This window comes from Furipterus horrens, unplaced genomic scaffold, assembly GCF_987537825.1.
Source record: "Furipterus horrens unplaced genomic scaffold, mFurHor1.1.pri manual_scaffold_7, whole genome shotgun sequence".
NCBI lineage: Eukaryota > Metazoa > Chordata > Mammalia > Chiroptera > Furipteridae > Furipterus > Furipterus horrens.
The window spans coordinates 79,124,041-79,143,886 of record NW_028327177.1 but is presented as its reverse complement, the minus strand read 5'-3'; the positions used below and the strand labels follow the sequence as shown (position 1 = coordinate 79,143,886).

Below are 19,846 nucleotides of genomic sequence, written 5' to 3'. Positions count from 1 at the left end.
GGTAATCAGTAGTCATATATGAAGCTGGGTCTGCTTGACTCCAGTTTACAGTTTTATACCCTTCCAGTGTTTGTGGCCTGGGTAGAATGAAGCTGGACTTCACAGGATCTTAAAGTCGAGATTGTAAGTTGTTTCTTTTTTAAAACTGTATTTGGCATGCCAGCTAATTCACCCTTGTCAAGTGTACAATTCCAAATATTTTCAGTAAATTTAACACATTATGCAACCACCACTATAAACCAGTTTTAGAATATTTTGCCATCCCAATATGATTCTTCATGTGGCATTTATTGTAAATCCCTCACTCCCCACTCCCTCTCCATCCCAAACAACCACTAATCTACTTTCCTTTTTTATAGCTTTGTCTTTTCTGGACACTTCATATAAATGGAATCATATATGACGTAGTCTTTTGTATAAGACCTTTAAAAAATGTTAATCATATCTTTATTTTTATTTTATTTTATTTTTTTCTGGCATCAGAGTTTAGGACCTTTAATTTGTCCCAAAGTTGCTGAAGCGAAGTCATGATAAGACATTCTTTCCTTTATACCCCCCAACACACACAAAAAAAACCTATTTGTAGGAAAAAATGGTTTTGTACATGGGAAGAAACAATATAAATTCAAAAACTTACAGATAAGGGTTAGCTCTATCACTCATCTCTTTAAAAAGTTTATATGAATATCCAGTCAAAACCAACAAGGTATCTCCCTTGAAATGTTATCTATGCGGATTTCCAAATAGACCACAGGGCTGCATATACTGTCTTGGAATGTCCTTAGAAGGCTCTGTCAGTGATCAGGTAACAGAGTAGAGACCCCAGAGTCCGTCCTTTCAAACGGAAGAGGGAAAGACAGGAATAGAAGAAATTATTCAAACTTCGTCTTCTTTCCCTGTGGCTTGTGGTCGCCGCCGCCGCCTCTGCCTCCCTGGAAGCCTCCTAGACCTCCAAAACCTCCCCGGCCTCGGTCCCCGAATCCTCCTCGGCCTCCTCTGCCACCACCTCGGCCTCCAAAGCCACCTCGGCCTCCGCCACGACCCCCGAAGCCACCTTTACCCTTAGGTTTGGCCCGTCCAAAGTCACTTTGTTTCCATCGATTTCACCATCTTCCATGGCCTCCTTGGCTGCTTTGGCGTCTTCCTCACTGTTGAAATCTACAAAACCAAACCCTTTAGAAGAGCCCGTCTCCCGGTCTGTGACTATCCGGGCCCGAACAGAGCCATCAAACGACTCCTTTAATGTCTCTTCTGTAGTCTCTTCAGACAGACCTTTGACAAACAGAGTTTTGGACGGCTGGTTTCTCGCGTTAGGTGATCCTCTGGGTCCTTGCAATTCCAGCCTGATTGCCCTGCCCTCAATTTCTCTCTTATTACAGGAATTTAGAGCTTCTTTAGCATCTCCAAATGAAGCAAATTCTATAAATGCATACCCTTTAGATTTGCCATTTTGGTTCTGGGCCACTTTGATAGACGTTGCCTTCTCAAATACTTCCTGAAGAGTTTCTTCTGTTGCACTGTATGAAAGGTTGCTTAAAACCAGAGTTTTTGATTCACCACTCCAAGTGCTATTCTTGCCATCTCTGTAGTCTTGACTTTGACCTTTCTCTCCAGTATAGTACAGGGAAATGGATCGCCCATCTATTTCTTTTCCCTGCTTCTCTTCCAAGGTTTTCTCTGCATCAGCTTCTGTCTTAAATTCAATATAAGCAATCCCTTTACTCTTTCCGTCCTTGCTGACTAATCTGATCTCCATAGCATCTTCAAACACCTCTTTTAATTCATCCTGAGTAACTTTATAAGGCAGATTTTTAGCCAAAAGTGTTCTTGCATCTCGATCTTTTTTACTGTCTTTTCCCTTTGTTTTTTCTAGTTTAATTTCATTACCAAAGACTTTTAAACCTGTGAGTTCCAAGGCTTTTTCCAGGTCTTCAGCAGATTCAAAATCCACATAACCAAACTTCCGAGACATACCAATTCTGACATCCACGACAGCAAGATCGTTTTTAGCGAAAATGTCACTGATACCCGTTTTTAATTCAGGGGCAGATTTGCTGAAGTTCAGGTTTCCAACAAAGAGATTGAAAACTGTAGTTGGTTCTGTGGCTTCCACCTTCTGCTTCTTGGCTTCAGGAGCAGCTTTCTGTTTGGCCATTTCCTTCTTTCGTTTTCCAGATGCTGCATCTTTGACTGGCTCATCTTCACCCTCTTCATCCTCTTCCTCATCTTCATCGTCCTCTTTGTCGTCATCCTCTTCATCTTCATCCTCAGCTGTGCTCTTGGCCTTCACAACAACAGCTTTTGCAACTTTCTTAGCTTTGGCTGGTGCAACCTCCATAGGTTCTTCTTCAGAGTCATCTACTTCATCTTCGTCCTCATCATCATCCTCATCCTCATCATCTTCATCATCATCTTCATCCTCATCCTCATCATCAGAGGCAGGAGCAACAGCAGCAGCTTTCTTCACTGCTGGCTCAAATTCATCCTCATCTTCATCTTCATCCTCCCTCCCCCTCTTCACTGTCTTCATCATCTTCCTCATCACTGTCTTCCTTCTTGGCATTTTTGCTGTTCTTTGCTCCCTTGGCTGGGGTGGCCACTCCCTTCTTACCAGGGGCTGCTACCAATTCTTTGGCTGGTGTACCTCCCTTCTTGCCAGGTGTGGCTACTGCTTTGGCTGGCGTGACTGCTGCCTTTTTGCCAGGAGCAGGCATAGCCACTGCCTTTTTGCCAGGGGTGACAACTGCTTTCTTGGCTGGTGTGGCAACTGCCATCTTTTTTGCTGGGGAAACCATCACCTTCTTTGCTGGAGTTGTGGTAGCCTTCTTGCCTTTTTTCTGAGGAATGATCACCTCTTCTTCACTGCTTTCTTCATTTTCATCTTCTGACATTTCCTCATCTTCACTATCTTCTTCTACCTCCTTTGGGGGAGGAGCCATTTTCTTGAGGTCACCTTGGTTTTTACCAGCCTTTGCGAGCTTCACCAGGATGGCGGCTTATGATGGCCGAATGTGTGGCGGGTGAGTGGCGCAGATGAGCCCAAAGGAACCTAACGACGTCGATGGCGGCCGCTGGCACTGGAGATCCGGAGCGCGTACGTTGCACTGCCAGCTAGAGCTCGAGACTCATATCTTTGTTTTTTATTGTATTTTTTTTTACATTACCTTTTAGTTCCCTTATACCTCCCACCCCCAGCAATCACCACATATCAGACTTCATTCAGTGAACATAATATTTTTGAGGTTAATCAATATTGTGCCATGTGTCTATAGTTTATTTTTTTGTTATTGGTGAATAGTATTCCATTGTAAGGATAGATCACATTTGCTTATTCATTCACCCAGTTGATGGACATTTAGGTTATTTCCAGTTTTTGGCTGTTAAAAATAATGCTAGTAAGGACATTCATTTCCAAATTTTTCTGTTTACATACATTTTTATTGATATTTTTCTTGGGTATATATCTAGGAATGGAATTGCTGGTCATAAATTCATGTTGCATTTGATAAACTTCTAAACTGTTTTCCAAAAATCACTGTAGCACTTCACTTTTATATCAGCTATGTATGAGTGTTCTAATATCTTCACATTTTTGCCAGTATTTATTGTCTGTCTTTTTACTATAACCACTCTAGTAAGTATAAAATCATATCTCATTGTAGTTTCTATTTGTATTTTTCTAATGGCCAATAATGTTGAGCATATTTTCATATGCTTATTAGCCATCTAGCTATCTGATTATCTTTAGTGAAATGTCTATTTAAATATTTTGTCCTTTTTTAAATTATCTATCTTATTATTGAGCATAAGAGTTCTTTCTATGATCTGGCTATAAATTTTTAGTCACATAAATGTCATACAAGTATTTTAACCCAATCTGTTACTTGTCTTTTTATTTATTAAGTGATATCTGTTGTAGTGCAAACATTTTGACTTTTGATGAAGTTCAATTTATTAATTAGTTTCTTTTATGGATCATGTTTTTTATTTCATATCTAAGAAATTTTTACCTATTCCAAGATCTTACATATTTTCTCTTTTTTTCTAAAAGTTATATTGTTTTAGCTGTTACTTTAAGTTTATAATACATCTTGATTTAATTTTTGTCTATATTATAAGTTAAGGAACTATGTTATTTATTTGTTTGGCATATGGATAGCTTATTGGGAGAGGGGAAGATGGCGGAGGAGTGAGGAGAGGCTTCAGTTTCAGGTCCCGAGACCTGTCTGCAGTTTGGGCTAATTGCAGACAGAACATCTCAGTGAGCAGCTGGACATTGGCGGGAGTTGAGCCAAGGCACTGCTGGATTAGAGAAAATCCATCTGGGAACAACCTGTTTAGTGAGGATAGCGGAGGGAAAGGGGACAAAACGGGATTCCTGACTGGGGCGGCTGCCCAAGTTGTGGCTGGAAGTACACAAAGGCTTTTTGGCGACCACAGGCTACCCGGGAGAGGAGTTGGGAGGAGAGCAGATCTCTGCCCGCTGGCAGAGACGGGACTCGACCAAGTGGTATTGGCGCTGAAGGGCAGGAGACAGCATGCTGCCGGGCAAGTGAGAACACAATTCTCCTTTATATTTTTCTCTAGTGGACGGTGGAGGGGGGAGGAAAATTTGGGGGTGGTAGGCCATTCTTGAGGAGCGCAGGCGCAGAGGCGCACTCTTCCACTCTCCAACCCTACCCTTGGGTCGCGGGGGCATGCATAGGGAAGTGCTCTCACTCACTGGTCCAGGTGCACGGGGCCGTGAGTCCAGGTGTCCCTCCGACACTCCCCAACGGACATAAGATCAGTGCCCCAATGGGCACAGGGAGGGCCCACTGAACACGCAGAGGACCGTGCGCAGCTACCCCTAGACAGGCCCCGTGGGCGCCGGGCCCCAGGCCGGAAAGCAGACCACTAGCGCAGGCTCTGTTTGTGCCCGCCCAGACGGGTGAGGGAAGGCAGTCTGCTGCGGCGCTGGAACAGCGGGTGGGCGGCAGCTACTTGCAGACGCTCACTTCTACTGAGCACAAGTGTCTGCGGCCCCGCCCTAAGAGGCGAGAGACCAACTCCTGGAGCTCGGCTAAGCAGGACTAAGGGCGTGGGTGCGCGAGCGGGAAAATACCTCAGCCCGGGGACAATAGGCGCCAATCATGGGGCAAGTTCTCGGCCATCCCGCCTGTGCAGGGGCTCGCGCGCAAGGACACCTCAACTGGCTCCGGCGGGCAGCAAGGGAGCCTGCCGTGCCGGCAACCACGGGTGCTCACCATTGTGGCAACCATGGGTGCACACCATTGCTGCAAGAAACAAGAACCTCTGAACCGCCACACTAGACCAGCTGTGGACGCAGAAAAAGAAGGCGACACACCAAGGCTAAAACGGACATCTCCACAAAAGAATTCGAGGTAAAGTGGATAGAGTGACTCTCAATCAACAAGCCAGAGGGAATATCCTAACAAAAAAATCTGAAATATAACCAGACAGCATAAACAAACGATATAAAAGGTACCCCAAGAACATCAGGCTCAGGAGATCAAAGAGACTGCACCACTGAAACCGCCAGACCTCCTATAAAGAATCTCATACCACAAAGGTGGGAAGGCAAAGCAGACAAATCCAAATAACAAAAACAAACAAGAAGAATCCAACAAGGTAAGACGCAGAAACAACCTCTCAATGAAAAGAAAAGAGGAATCCCCAGAAAGAGAGGTAGATGGAATAGATATAGCCCAAATGTCAGACACGGAATTCAAAACTATGGTGGTGAAGAAGCTCAATATGCTCGAAAACCTCAAAAACAACTATGACAACCTCCAAGGAAGTTACTAACAGCTCCAAGAAAATTACAGGGAACTTGCAGAGAACTACACCAGCATAAAAAAAGACATAGAAATTATCAACAAGAACCAGGAAGAAATGAAGAATACCATCTCTGAACTGAAAAACACAGTAGAATCAATCAAAAGCAGACAAAACGAAGCAGAGGATCGGATTAGTGAGCTAGACAATAATGTAGAAAAAAATTCCCAGACAATACAATAAAATGAAAAAAGATTGAAAAAGTATGAAGAAGATGTAAGGGAATTACAAGATAGCATTAAAAAAAATAATATCAGGATCATAGGAATAAGAGAGGGAGAAGAAAAGGAGCATGGAATTGAAAAACTGATAGGAGAAATAGTGACAGAAAATTTTCCGAACGCGATGAGAGAAAAAGTTATACAAGTCCAAGAAGCACTGAGAGTTCTAATAAAGAGGAACCCCCCAAAACCCACTCCAAGGCACATCATAGTTAAAATGGCAACATTCCAAGACAAAGAGAGAATCCTAAAAGCAGCAAGAGAAAAACAGCAAATAACTTACAAGGGAGCTCCAATAAGGCTATCGACCGATTTCTCAACAGAAACATTACAAGCCAGAAGGGAATGGTCAAAAATATTTGAAGCAATGAAAAACAAAGGCCTACAACCAAGAATACTCTACCCAGCAAGGCTCTCATTCAAAATAGAAGGTGAAATAAGGAGTTTCTCAGACAAAGGAAGACTAAAAGAATACATCTCCACAAAACCAGCATTGCAAGAGATGCTAAAGGGAATGTTCTAAGAAAAAGGAAGAGAAAAAACAAAAAAAGAGTAGAGGAACAGAGATACAAAAGGGAAATGAATAAATACATGTCAATGATAACGTTAAATGTAAATGGATTAAATGCTCCCATTAAAAGACATAGGGTAACGGAATGGATAAGAAAACAGGACCCACATATTTGCTCTCTACAGGAAACACACCTCAAAACAAAAGATTTACATGGACTGAAAGTAAAGGGATATAAAAAAATATTTCAAGCAAATGGACCTGAAAAAAAAGCTGGGGTAGCAGTCCTCATATCAGACAAAACGAATTTCAAAGCAAGGGCAATAAAGAGACAAAGAAGGAGATTTCATAATACTTAAAGGAACGATCCATCAAGAAGATATAACACTGATAAACATATATGCACCCAACATAGGAACACCCAAATACATAAAGCAAATATTAGAAGACCACAAGAAGGATATTAACAACACACTCATAGTAGGGGACTTCAACACTCCATTATCAATAATAGACAGATCATCCAAGCAAAGAAACACCAAAGATATACAGACATTGAACAACACACTAAACCACATGGACTTAACTAATATATGTAGAACTTTTCACCCCAAAGAAGCAAAATATACATTCTTTTCAAAGGCACATGGGACATTTTCAAAGATAGACCACATAATAGGACACAAAACAAGCCTCAACAAATTCAAGAAAATTGAAATTATATCAAGCATCTTTTCAGACCACAATGTCTTGAAACTAAAAATCAACCTCAGGGGAAAAAATCGAAGACACCCAAACTCATGGAGAATGAATAACACGCTCTTAAATAATGAATGGGTTAACAATGACATCAAAGAGGAAATCAAGAAATTTCTAGAAACTAATGACAATAAACACACAACAGCCTAAAACCTATGGGACACAGCAAAAGCAGTCCTAAGAGGAAAGTTCATAGCAATACAGGCATATCTGGATAGCTTATTGTATCAGCATCATTTGTTAGAAGGGCTATAATTTTTCCAGTGAACTTTCTTGGTCTGTTTGTTGAATATTAATTTCACCATAAACACAAGAACTTACATGTGGACTCAGCTCTGTTCCTTTGATTTATATGTTTATCATTAATGCCAATACCAGTGTCTTGATAACTAGTTTTATAGTAAATTTCAAAATTGGAAAATGAAAATCCTCTATGTTCTTCTTTTTCAAAATTGCTTTGACTATTCTAGACATTTTAAATTTCCATACAGAATTTGAGATCAAGTTGTCGATTTCTGAAAACAAAACAAAACAAAACAGAAAATCATCTTGAAAATTTGAAAGATATTGCATTGAATCCATAGATCAGTTTGGGGATTATTGTCATCTTAATAATGTTGAATATTTCAATCCATGAACTTTATTTGCTTAGATCTTACAGAATTTCTCTCAGCAACGTTTTGTAATTTTCAACTTTAGAACTCTTTTTTTGTAAGTTTCTTCTTAAATATTTTGTTATTTTTGATGCTATTATGAAAGGTATTCTTAATTTTATATTTGGATTTTTCATTGTTTATGGAAATATAATTAATTTTTGTGTATTGATCTTATATCCTGTGACTTTGTTCTACTTGCTTGTTCTAATTTGTGTGTGTGTGTGTGTGTGTGTGTGTGTTTCTTAACATTTTCTAAAGATAGGCCATGCCATCTGCAAATACAGATAGTTTTACTTCTGTCCAATCTGCATGCCTTTTTTTTCTTTTTTCTTGACTGATTACACTGGCTGGGACTTCCAGTATAGCACTTAAAATAAGTGGTGAAAAGGCATTTGTATCTTGTTCCCAATCTTAGGAGACTTGTTTCAATCTTTCACCACCAAGTATGACATTCATTGTAGGTTTTTCGTAGATGCCCTTTATTATGTTAAAAAAGTTTCCTTCTATTTCAGACTTGTCAAAAATAGCTGTGGCAGTTTAAGAAGTGGCAATTTTCTTTTAGAATCTTTGACATTGAACACTGGCCTAATACAGAAATTTAGTAAATTCTATATCATTGAGGTTCATAATTTGTGCAGTAAGTGTCTTAACAGATCTTTTCCTTCCCATCTAGGGAAAGAGAATATTGGAGATGAGTAGGGCTAGAAATTATTATATTTTATTGATATTATTTGTTTTACTTGAATTCTGAACCAGCTTCATCTCTATATCAGAGACATTCAACAAAAATATAAGGCAAGCCTCAAATGTGAACTGTATATATAACTTAAAATTTTTTAGTAGTTACATTAAAAAGATTAAAATTTTTAAATAATATTTTATTTAACTCAGCATATTCAAAATATTATCATTTTTCACGTGTCAGCATTATAAGCATTGTTTTTATTTTGGTACTCGGTCTGAAACCCTATATGTTTTTTACACTTTCATCATATCTCAATTTGGAATAGTCACATTTCAAGTACGCAATGATTATGTGTGGTTAATGGCTACCATTTTGGACAGTGCAGTTCTATATACTTGCATATTAAACTGTAGTTAGCTAACAAATATTTAAAAAGTAAATTGAAGGGAAAAATGGCTTATTTACTACATAGTAATTGGTACAAATATAGAGTGACTTTTGCATTTATAAAGCACTTGAGCAGGATTCTAGCATCTTCTGAAAGGTAACCTTATGAAATGTTATAAATAAGAAAAGAACATGTCTTAATGCAGTATTTTTCAAAATAAAATTGAGCCTGAATTTTCATAGTTTTTGACGCGAACAATATCTTGTATTTTAAATAACACAAATCTAGTAAGATGCCTGTGAAAACACAGTGACTGAGAGTTGAGAAAAACATGGCCAGAATACTCCTTTCAAGTTCTGCTTAGGAAACTCCAAATTTTTTCCTACTGGGAGATCTATATCTCTTGGATATTTGATCAACAAAATGCAACAGCTTTATTGTCAGCATAAAGAGTGTTAGGGGAACAAATGGGTATCACAGAATGAGATGGACATCAGCACTGACTGCTTTATGAACTGTAGCTGCTGAATCTTTCATGGTAATGGGCTGTGCTGGAGATGGCTGCAGTGGAAGGCTTTATACTGGAAGAAGCCTGTGGTCATCGCAGGTTGTGCTAATGTTATCTTATCACTGAACTTGATGAATCATTTGAACAGCTAGCTGGTAGTGAGAGTGACTAAAGTTACTGATTTTGGACTACATCTGAATATAAAAATAATGGTTTTCAATTTCAAATTGCTGCCCTCACCCAGAACAATACCACCCTTACAGAAGCAATTTTAAGGAGTGAAAAATAAAGCATTGTTCCTGTCCTCAAAGACGTACTTCATGAAAAACTCATATTCTGAATTCAGGGCCTAGAGCGTCCCCCAATGCTGTCCTAGTCCTTAGGGTGTCTTGGATAGAGCATTAGCTGACTCGAAGTGTTCAAGGGCACAGATTCAATCACCATACAGACCAGCAAACTTCAATATTTCCTGGACACAGATTCCCTCTTTCCTTCAGCTGCTGTCTTGAAAAAGTGTGTAAGTTGGTCTGAAGGGAATTAAGGGAAAGGGGTGACGGATAAGAATTATCCATCACCCCTATTGGCAAAAAACTCATAACCTATGGAACATGAGTCAGAAGTGGCTCTTTTTAAAGAAAAGCAGCATATAAAGCTTATACCATTAGGAAGACTCATGTACTTATAAGTTGGACCATGCTGAACTTTCAATAAATGCAAAAGCATGCCTTCAAGGTAAAGTGGAGAATGGACACAAAGCCTGTAAACAAAGCAGTAGATGAGATTATGTCTTTGAAATACAGGGCTATCAGTAGATCCTGAAAGAAGACAGCAGGTGAGACCAATGAGTGCAGATAAGAATGCCATTAAATTTAGCATGAGAAGCCCACATCAGCACTAACATTTCCATATCAACATTTGTTTATGGCCTCTCTTTTCTAATATTAGGCTTACTTAGGAGTGTTTGCCCTACATAGTATCATTTCTGCTTATCCATCAATTTAGAAGCCTATTTTGAATTTATTATGTTTATAACAAGTTTTAATTTCTTGTACTATTCTAAAGGGGATTGTTGATTGTACTTCATGAGGAAATAATGGGCTATGAGTGAAACTCACACCACTGTCTTTGCTGACATTTGATTCAGTTGAGTAGTTTCCATTCAATTCAATAGCTATGTGTTTAACACTGATTATGCTAAAATTGCTCTTGTAATATAAACATTGTAGAGTTACAAGGTGAAGACATGATCGCTGTCCAGAAACTGCTCAGTGTCTAGCTGGGAAGAAAGACTCTTTAAACCAAAATGTGAAAGGAACATTGCTGTTGTGAAAAGTGGTTTTGCACATATGTGTTTAATGTGACAGATATGGGAGGGATGTTTTGGGGGTAAATTTTTGGTTTTGCTTATAATGCTACATATGAATAATCTTTCAATGCAAAAATCCTCAGTTTTTAAGATGGAAAATATTATTTGAAGAAGCTTAAAGTAAACATAAATATCAAATATACTCTGAAGTCATTGAGTGAAGGCTGTGAGGCACAGGTTCCAGGGAATCAACAAACACATGATGTTTTGTGGAAGGAGAATTTGTGGCTTACACTGCAAAACTTCATGGATTTCTTAGTTGGTATGATTTAGAGAAATATTTCTTCAACATCTCCTTTTCATATTGTGCAATTCACATAAGAGACGTCTATGAAATATTTACATAGTACTTTTAATTTGGAAAGAAGTAGCTGATTGCTGCAGGAAAGCTTCATGGTGAAGACTCCTTGCTCTCAAAAGAAAATTGAAGCTAAAGAAAAAGATTTAAGGGAAAGTTTAGAGATGTCTTTCTTTCTTTTCCTTTCTCTCCCCCTTTCAAGAGGTAATTGAGTGTTCCCCAAAAGGGTCTTTCTAGAAATCTAGGTAGACAATACTCTAACCTTGTCAAAAGAGGATAATAAATTTAGAGTTAGACTAATTTGGAAGGAAAGACTTAGAATGAACTGCATTTTATAGGAACAGAGCACCAAGGTCTGTTGTTAGTTTATAGGGCCTTGATTAGATAGGTTATTGATTTTGGCTGCCAGTGATATGGTTCATGTTCAGAAGGTAGCAAACTCATGCTGCATAAAATAGAAGCAAACACTTGAAAAAAAAAACCAAAAACAACAACAACAAAAAAGAAAGTAGCAAGATACTGGCTAGCAGGCTAGTTGTAGCTCTTCAAATGGAATGGGCAGCTGTGCCTTTAGTCTGCTGGAAGCAGTTATGTGTATTAAATACTGGAATAACTTGATATTTTAAAACCTTACATGCTCATCCAAGTTTTAGAAGACTACTGGGAGTTTCACAATTTTATAGTTAAATCAATACCCAGATTTATGCCTTTTGGACAGAGAAACTTGAATTTAATTGAGCAAGTAGATCTAATGAGGATAGACATATTTTGTGCAGATGTCAGAGTTTTTCCTATTATTATCTGAAAAATGAAACAGGTACTTTTGGTGTAAAAATGAATACAGCTTTACAGGAAAAATGAGAAATGTTCAAAAACTTTAAAAGAAGATTTGTGATATTACACAGAGGTTTGTGAATATCTGGAATCTGATAAAATAATTTTTTGTCTTTTAAATTCTTGAATTTAAGATTCATTAATTATATAGAAAAGCACATAATATTTTACTTTATATTGCACAATTAATGGCCACATGGTATTAAATTGGCAACCAGACTTTCAAAAATAACAGTTTTAAGCAGAATCACTTACAGTCTAGGTTTTTCTTTGTTTTAAAAAAATTTATTTATGGTACTTTACATAGAATTTTAAATTTTATTCACTAGCAAAGGACATTGTTAACTTTTTAGAGATAGCTATAAACAAATATTATCTAAATATTACTTTCTGTGTTTTCAGAAGTCTTCTTCATTTTTCAAGTGAAAGAAGACACATTGTATGAAAAGTAGTAGGTACAGAGGTGTTTTGGAGATCTGCAATTTATTTTTCACTAACCCTAATTCTTAACAGCCTTTGACCACATTTTGCTTCAGGAAACATTCAAATATATTTTCCTGCACAAACAAAATTTCAATTATATGGAGATTCTGACTGTATAATAACTGAAAGATTAGACCTTGAAATGCAATGAAACAGACTCAGCTTCTAGAAACATATGGACTCAAGTAACTTTGAAAAAAATTATTGGAGGGCAAACTTTGGCTCTGTAATATTTTAATGCAATGAAAAAGTTTCAGAAATAACGGCCTGATTTCATGTTGTCCAGAAAACACATGTTAACATTTGGTCCCCATATTACTTTTTCTCTATACCTCTCACAAATTAAGAAGTCTATTCTTTCAAGATATTTTATGAATATTGTAATTTTAAAAGTGAAATTTGTATATCAAAATGTCAAAGATAGACTATCTTATGTTTTCCACAGTTGTGGAGAATTGAGCACTAGTAAATCTGGGAGAACCTAAGATGTGTGTCTACAAGTTTGGCTGAAGCTTAACTTTATTACCATATATTTCCCCTGGAAGATGTGAATATTAGTTTAAAAACAATCTTTAGACCCATATTGTTTAGAACATTTATAATTCTCAGGTGTAATGCTGTAAATAAAAATACACTTTCAAAATGTGTAGTGTAGAAAATGGAAACTCAGTTTAGGCTGAAATAATTTTGAAAACACGCTCCCCCCACCATACCCCAAACAGACATTAGTGTAACTTAAAAGGCATAATCTTTTGAGTGAGTTTCAATTACAGTTTTATACTAAAATATGAATGACCTTCATTAAAAAAACAATGAGCAATATTTATACTCTTTTATAAGTTCATATGGTATATTTAAAAATTTGTTCTTTTGTTCTTTAAGTCTCTGCTGTTCAAAGAACACAATTATTCTCACAGAAAATTAAAATAAGAATCACTGAATATTCAAAATAAATGAATCCCTTGCTCTTGCCATGGATTTCAGGAAGACAATTGACATATTAGACAAAGAGAGATACAGAATTAAGTTGAAGAAGCTTCAAGTTCCATGTTTCTGTATCTTAAGAATGTATTGGAAGTGATTTGGTTTGTGCTGATAAGTGATTTCAAAATTAAGACGTGCCTGGGTCATTTTGTCTCTGGAAAGTAACCTGACAAGGAGATGCTATCTAAATGACAATGACTTAATCTAGACAGCTGATCTGATTCATTAAAAATGTGGTTCCTATTACCGAGAACTTTCTGTTAAGCTTTGCTCAATTGAGTTTTATTTTTTACATATTTTACCTTTATTCAATAGGCAACTGCAAGCCAGGTAAAATAGTTTTAAATTCCTTATAGGCTAGTTTGTTACTTGAAGCCAAACAGATTTACAGATTTTACCTTACAATTTATTACTTGTAATTTAGGGGTGTGTGTGTGTGGTGACAGTCTCCTGTCTGCCATAGGGAGTTCCCTGCATCAAGCTAGAAAGAGTTTATGGTTCCACTTGCATCCACAAGAAAGAGAAAACAAAGCTTCATTTAAGTCCTTGGAAATTCTTTGCCATTAAGAAACTGCTACTGCCAGCTTATGTTATTAAAGAGGTAAAAATTCATTGTATTAGTTTGCTTATATGCATTGGGTTATTTTCCTGTGATTTGAAGACACATTCTATTTAATAATACATTGCTCATAAGATGTCAGACCCATGTTTGTGTTAGTGTTGGCTTTGGCTGCAAGTAAAAACTCAAATACAAGTGGCTTAAATACAACCAGGGAGAAAGGACCGAGGGTAAAGGCCATGCCTGCAGGGCCTGTCCCTTGTAAAGATAACTGTGTTTTCCCTTAAAGCACATTGAATAGAACTTTTTCTCATGGCCCATTACAGTGAAAAGGGAGCCTGGAAAATGTAGGATTTCAGCTGGGCATCTTAGTTTAAAGATGGAAACAATATTAGGGAGATGTATTTTCCATAGTAGTTATTTATCTGGTTATATTTTTAACAAATATCATTGAAGTCAAATATTAGTTTTAAAAATGCCTGTTTTTATTCTGTATTGGAACTTTCATATTCTAAGATTTTCGTTTCATAGCATTCTCATAAATTAGTGTCATGTTGGTTTTCTCCTACTGAGAATGTTGAAATCATCATGATCCAGTGCCATGCAGGAACTAGGAGGATCTATAAATTATTACTTGCACACTTAATCACTAACAGTCTGCCACATTTTTCTTCTTGGATAAATATAAGTGGTCTAAATTTATACTGATAGAGCTATTATTACCCCATCATATTAATGCATTTAGTGTTTAATAGATTGTAATACAAGCCACTGTTTCTTCAACTGTTTATTTTTCAGCATGAATCACCTTTAAAAGAGTCTCTGTTCTATTTGTCATATGGCCTGTGTGTTGCTTCATGATCAATTCAATTCTTAAAAACATTTATCAAATGCCTACTATTTGTGGTGGCTTTTAAAAATTCATTTTAAAACAGCTTTTGAATAGTTCAAGGAATGTATAAAATTTGCCCAGATTTTTCACAGCAGTAGAAAACAAAATCCACTTTAACTAAAAAAGCAAATATATGTCATTACTTGTGTCACTTGTTTAGACATTTTAAAAAACAGTAGAATTTCTATCTTCTCAAATTGGATGATTCCTGCAAAAACTTTTTAGAACATTTTTCTCTGAGTTGTTGGTATCTTACAATGATGATGCACCAAAATGACAAACTTTAATACTTAAAATTTTGCCTAATGTGTTTTCATCATTTTGTTAATAATTTTTCTGAGAAAAAAAGTATATCTTTGTTTAATTTTGTGCTCTGACAATATTAGAAGATAGGATTATTCCTAATACTCACAAAATTTTTCCTCGAGGTGTTCTTTCCTTCTTTACTTTTTTTCTCAAAGCCTTTACTTTGAGATATGATGAAAAAATCTAACAGGTATACACGGAAAAGTAAGGCATGTGACAGTTGAAAGTGAAGATAAGAAACAATTTTATGCATTTAAAGGTCGTCGTCGGCAGCCGTCCGTCTCGAGAGACGATGGTGTAGCTTCTTAAGTGTCGAGAATGGTAGTGCAGTCCGACTCGGGAGTGACACGGTATCTGTCTCCTCCCGTGTTGAATCGACATCTTGTGATGATGCTGGAGTGTCCTCTCCAGTGAAGCTGAAGCTACAGAGCCTGGGCAGGGTGATATGGAGGGTCTGCTGTTGCCCATGCAGCAGACCCCCCCTCTCTTCGCAGCTGAAGGATCCAAGGGAAAGACGGAGTCAATACAGCTTGGGTTCAGGTGCGCCGCAGGAGTTGCCGGTGTTGACTACAACGTCAAACCGCCTTAGGGACTCCGGCTCCGGATTTTCTGTCGGGGTTTACTCCCTTAGCCTTTCCCCTGAAGAGGTATGCCGCAAGGCAGTGGAGGTTTTTTGGAATCAGAGTTTTCCTTCTCTGATGTGCCCTGACTGGAAGATCGAACCAGCGACACTTAGCTCGCAGGCCGACGCTCAATCCACTGAGCCAAACCAGCCAGGGTTGCATTTAAAGGTATACTGAAATAATGTAGCTGTATCATAATATGTAACCAAGTTTCACTTTTCTGTAGCTGGAAGGTGCAGAATGGCTGATTAAAACAACAACAACAAAGAAAAAATTTAAAAACTAAAACTCCTCAGGAAAATTAGTCAAGGTAAGAACCCCTATATAACATATTTCCTTCAATATCTGGAATTCTTTTTATGAAATAGCCAACCTGGTCTAACCTCTTACACATTTCCTAGCTAGTAAATAAGTGCTATTTTTAAATTGAACTTTATATTTTTGGATGATTGCATTGATCTATATTTGTTCTCAGGCTCAAACCAAGCACTCATACACCTGAGTGCTTATTAAGATGGTATGGAGCATGGTGAGAATATAAATGATTTTTGCTAGAAAACTGTATTAATGGTATAAATGTATAAATAGTAACTTTAATTATATGTCGATATCTTTTAAAATATATTTTAAAGAGTTTACATAATTGTTTGGAGGAAAAAAAATTTTAATTGCTTTTTAAAGCAGTTGTATCTGAAACCCAAGCTCAGAGTCAAGTCTAAAGAGAATGTATAGCAAGACATACAGTGAAGAGCAAAGCAAGACATAACATGGAGATAAAGAATTCTGGAAGTGGATACAACTATTTAATAACTCTAGATTTAGGTAAGTAGTCATTAATTATAAGAAAAACTATTATGTGAGTTAGAGATTCTTCATGGCACCTAAACAGAATTTTCTTTTTATCTCTTCTCAGTAGTATATCTATTTTTCTTATAGGAGCTAGTTCATATACTCATATGCTTACAAATGAAAAATCTAGAAAAGGTCAATCATCTATCCTTTCAATTATCTACTCAATTAGTATCAATGAGGTCCAAAATTTTTTAGGCTGCCATCTATGAAAGAACAGACACTGAACTGTAACCACTTCTAATTATAGGTCATAAATCCTAAGTGGACATTCTAACTTCAAAATCATGAACCAAGCCAATTGTAACATATTTTTCTATTATAGCTTATTTCCCAAATTCTAATAAGTACAACCTAGTCCAACTCCCAATACACATTTTAATTTTTTGAATTTAAATACATTTAAAAATAAATATGGACACTCAATGCAGTCATTTTTCTTTTATATCGCAAAAGCTGGTATTTAACTGGCTTAAATATAAGGTATATTTTTTATCTCACTTAATAGAAAGTCTAGAGGTGAACAAACTTTCTTCTTGATGGACCCAGTGGTTGAACAATATTAGGGAGCTTAGTTCTTTCCATCTCGTCTGTCAATAGATATGACATTGATTTAATCATGGAACTCCATTGGCTGTTGATACAAACCAAGACACCTTAGTTACTTACTCATATCAAATGGAAGTGAGAAAGAGTATTTTTTCTCCTTAGATTAAAATGTAAGTTCTTTTTTTTTTTTTTAAGTCTGATTGGGTAAACTTGGGTCACCTGGCCACCCATAGGCCAGTTAGAGTTACAAGAGAAGTGTCTCACACAGATTGGTATGTTTTCATTAGACTCTCCCCTTGGAGCTTCACCTGAGTTATATGAATCACATTAATTGTATGAGGGATAAGAGTTACATGATTCAATTTAGGGTTCAAGGAGAGACAAAAATAAAAATAAAAAACAGATCTGGGAAGACAATGCATAATGGTCACCTTAGAGAACTGAATATTAGGGAGTTGATTCAGATCCACAAATCTACTGAGCTAAAATAAAAATAAATAAATAAGGGCTGAAGCTTCATAGATCTTATCCAAGATATTGGATTTATCCTTTCTCTAATGATATTCCCTCTGCAGAAATCCTGCCAAATGACAGGATAATGAATTCTTGATAACAACTTAGAATGACTTAATATGGTATTACATTATTAAAAGAACCCTTTGCATAAAACTCTCTTTTGATGGTAAAAAGTTGGGTCCTGGGTCATCTAGGAGAATGTTATTTAAAGGTGACATAGTCTGACCATTTATGGTTACTTTTTTCATTGGGCCCCAAACATTTGAACATAGAGTAATTAGGCTTAATTTTATACTATTTACCATTTAAGAGCAATTTCATCCAGAGGTATTTCTATCCCTGCTCACATAACATCTCCTTACATCGTGAATTCACACATCAGGTGAGAATTTGAGTTCGCCAAATTCACAAAGACAAAAAATATTTACAAATAGAATGTAAACATATTTATTATTGTTTTCATCATGTCCAAATATATTTCTTTTGGTGGAATTTAGGACTAAGCAAATCATGGAGGAAGGGTTGGGGACACAGGGGTCTTAAAACCATTTGTACTTCACAGGGTTACACTTACAAGAGACTGTTTGGTAGAATTCTGATTGCTCAGATGAGGTATATATTTTTTTGATAAATACCTGTTTTATTGGAGTTCAGGTCAAGATAGCAGCATGAGTAAATGCGGCTTGCCTCCTTGCACAACCACATCAAATTACAACTAAAATATAAACAACTATCACTCAGAATCATCAGAAATCATGTTGAATAGAAGTCTGACAACTATGAAAAAAAAATAAACTATATCCATCCAGCCTAGTAGGAGGGGTAGATAAAAATTCAGAAGAGATATCTCAGGAATGAGGAGTCTCAGCCTCACACCAGGCCCTCAAACCCCAGGTTCCAATGTCAGGAAGATAAGCCCCCATAACTTCTGGCTGCAAAAATCAGTGAAGGTTGAGTTGGTGAAAGAAAATTCTGGAGTCCCAACCAGTTTCCCTTAAAGGACTCACACACAGACACTCCCTCTGAGATCCAGCACCAGGGTAGCAGCTTGAAAGGCACCAGTGATATACAGAGAGAAAACGAAGTGTCTGGCATCAAGGTGAGAGCTGGGGGATAGCTTCCTCCCAGACAGAAAGGCAAACAGAGGCCATTGTCTCTTTTATGAACCCTCTCCCCAACAGAGTCACAGAGCAGGCAGGCAGGTGTCATATCTGAGACTCCATCTACCTGGATAATACTGCTTGCTCTGTGCTGGAGGCCCTTGAAGACTCTGTCCCACCCAACTTATGGGCCACCAAAGCTGTTAACAGTGAATTTTCCATATGAATGGCTGGTCTTGGCTCATGCCTCACAACTTCCTAAATCCTCTCAAATAAGCAACCACCAACCTCAGTTAGTACTCAGCCCCTGTACCACTTGTTATGTGGCCCCAAGACAAGCACTAGCAGCAGTTAGCCTAGCTTCACAGCTTGGCTTCATTTGGGAATCTCCAAGCCCAGCACAAGTAGTAGCCATCTCAGATTGTTTTATAGCTCATGTAGGGTGGCCTTGGGCAAAACACAAGAGTCTGAACTTGGCTTGCACCACCCAGGAATCCCCAGGGCCAGCACACTCATTGGATGGCTACAGACCACAATGATGCACTACCACCTTACCTCTACACAGGTTATCCTCCACAGAGGGCAGAAGTTGGTGGTCAGTGGTCATTGCCAGTCTTTACAGTTGGCTGGCCTGAGTGAATATCTGCCAATAGCAATTGGCTAAACTACAAGCAGAAGGTATACTCAGCCCACGTGAAGGGTACACTTCAAGTACCCAGCTTGGGTATTATGGGAGGCTGTGCCACTGGACTCTAAAGGAAACCTACTACAGTAGGGCATGCTACCAAGACAGGGAGTCATAAAAGCTGTACTTAATGCATAGAAACAAACATAGTGAGGCTGCCAAAATGAGGAGACAAAGAAACATGGCCGTAATGAAAGGACAAATCAAAATTCCAGAAAAAGAACTAAATAAAATGG

The 19,846-nt window shown here is 37.5% G+C and overlaps 1 pseudogene; it reads right to left on the bottom strand.

Moving 5' to 3' along the window:
• Positions 1–816: 816 nt before the first annotated feature.
• On the bottom strand, positions 817–19,532 carry LOC150004685 (nucleolin pseudogene; annotated as a pseudogene).
• Between the last annotated feature and the right edge of the window lie 314 nt (positions 19,533–19,846).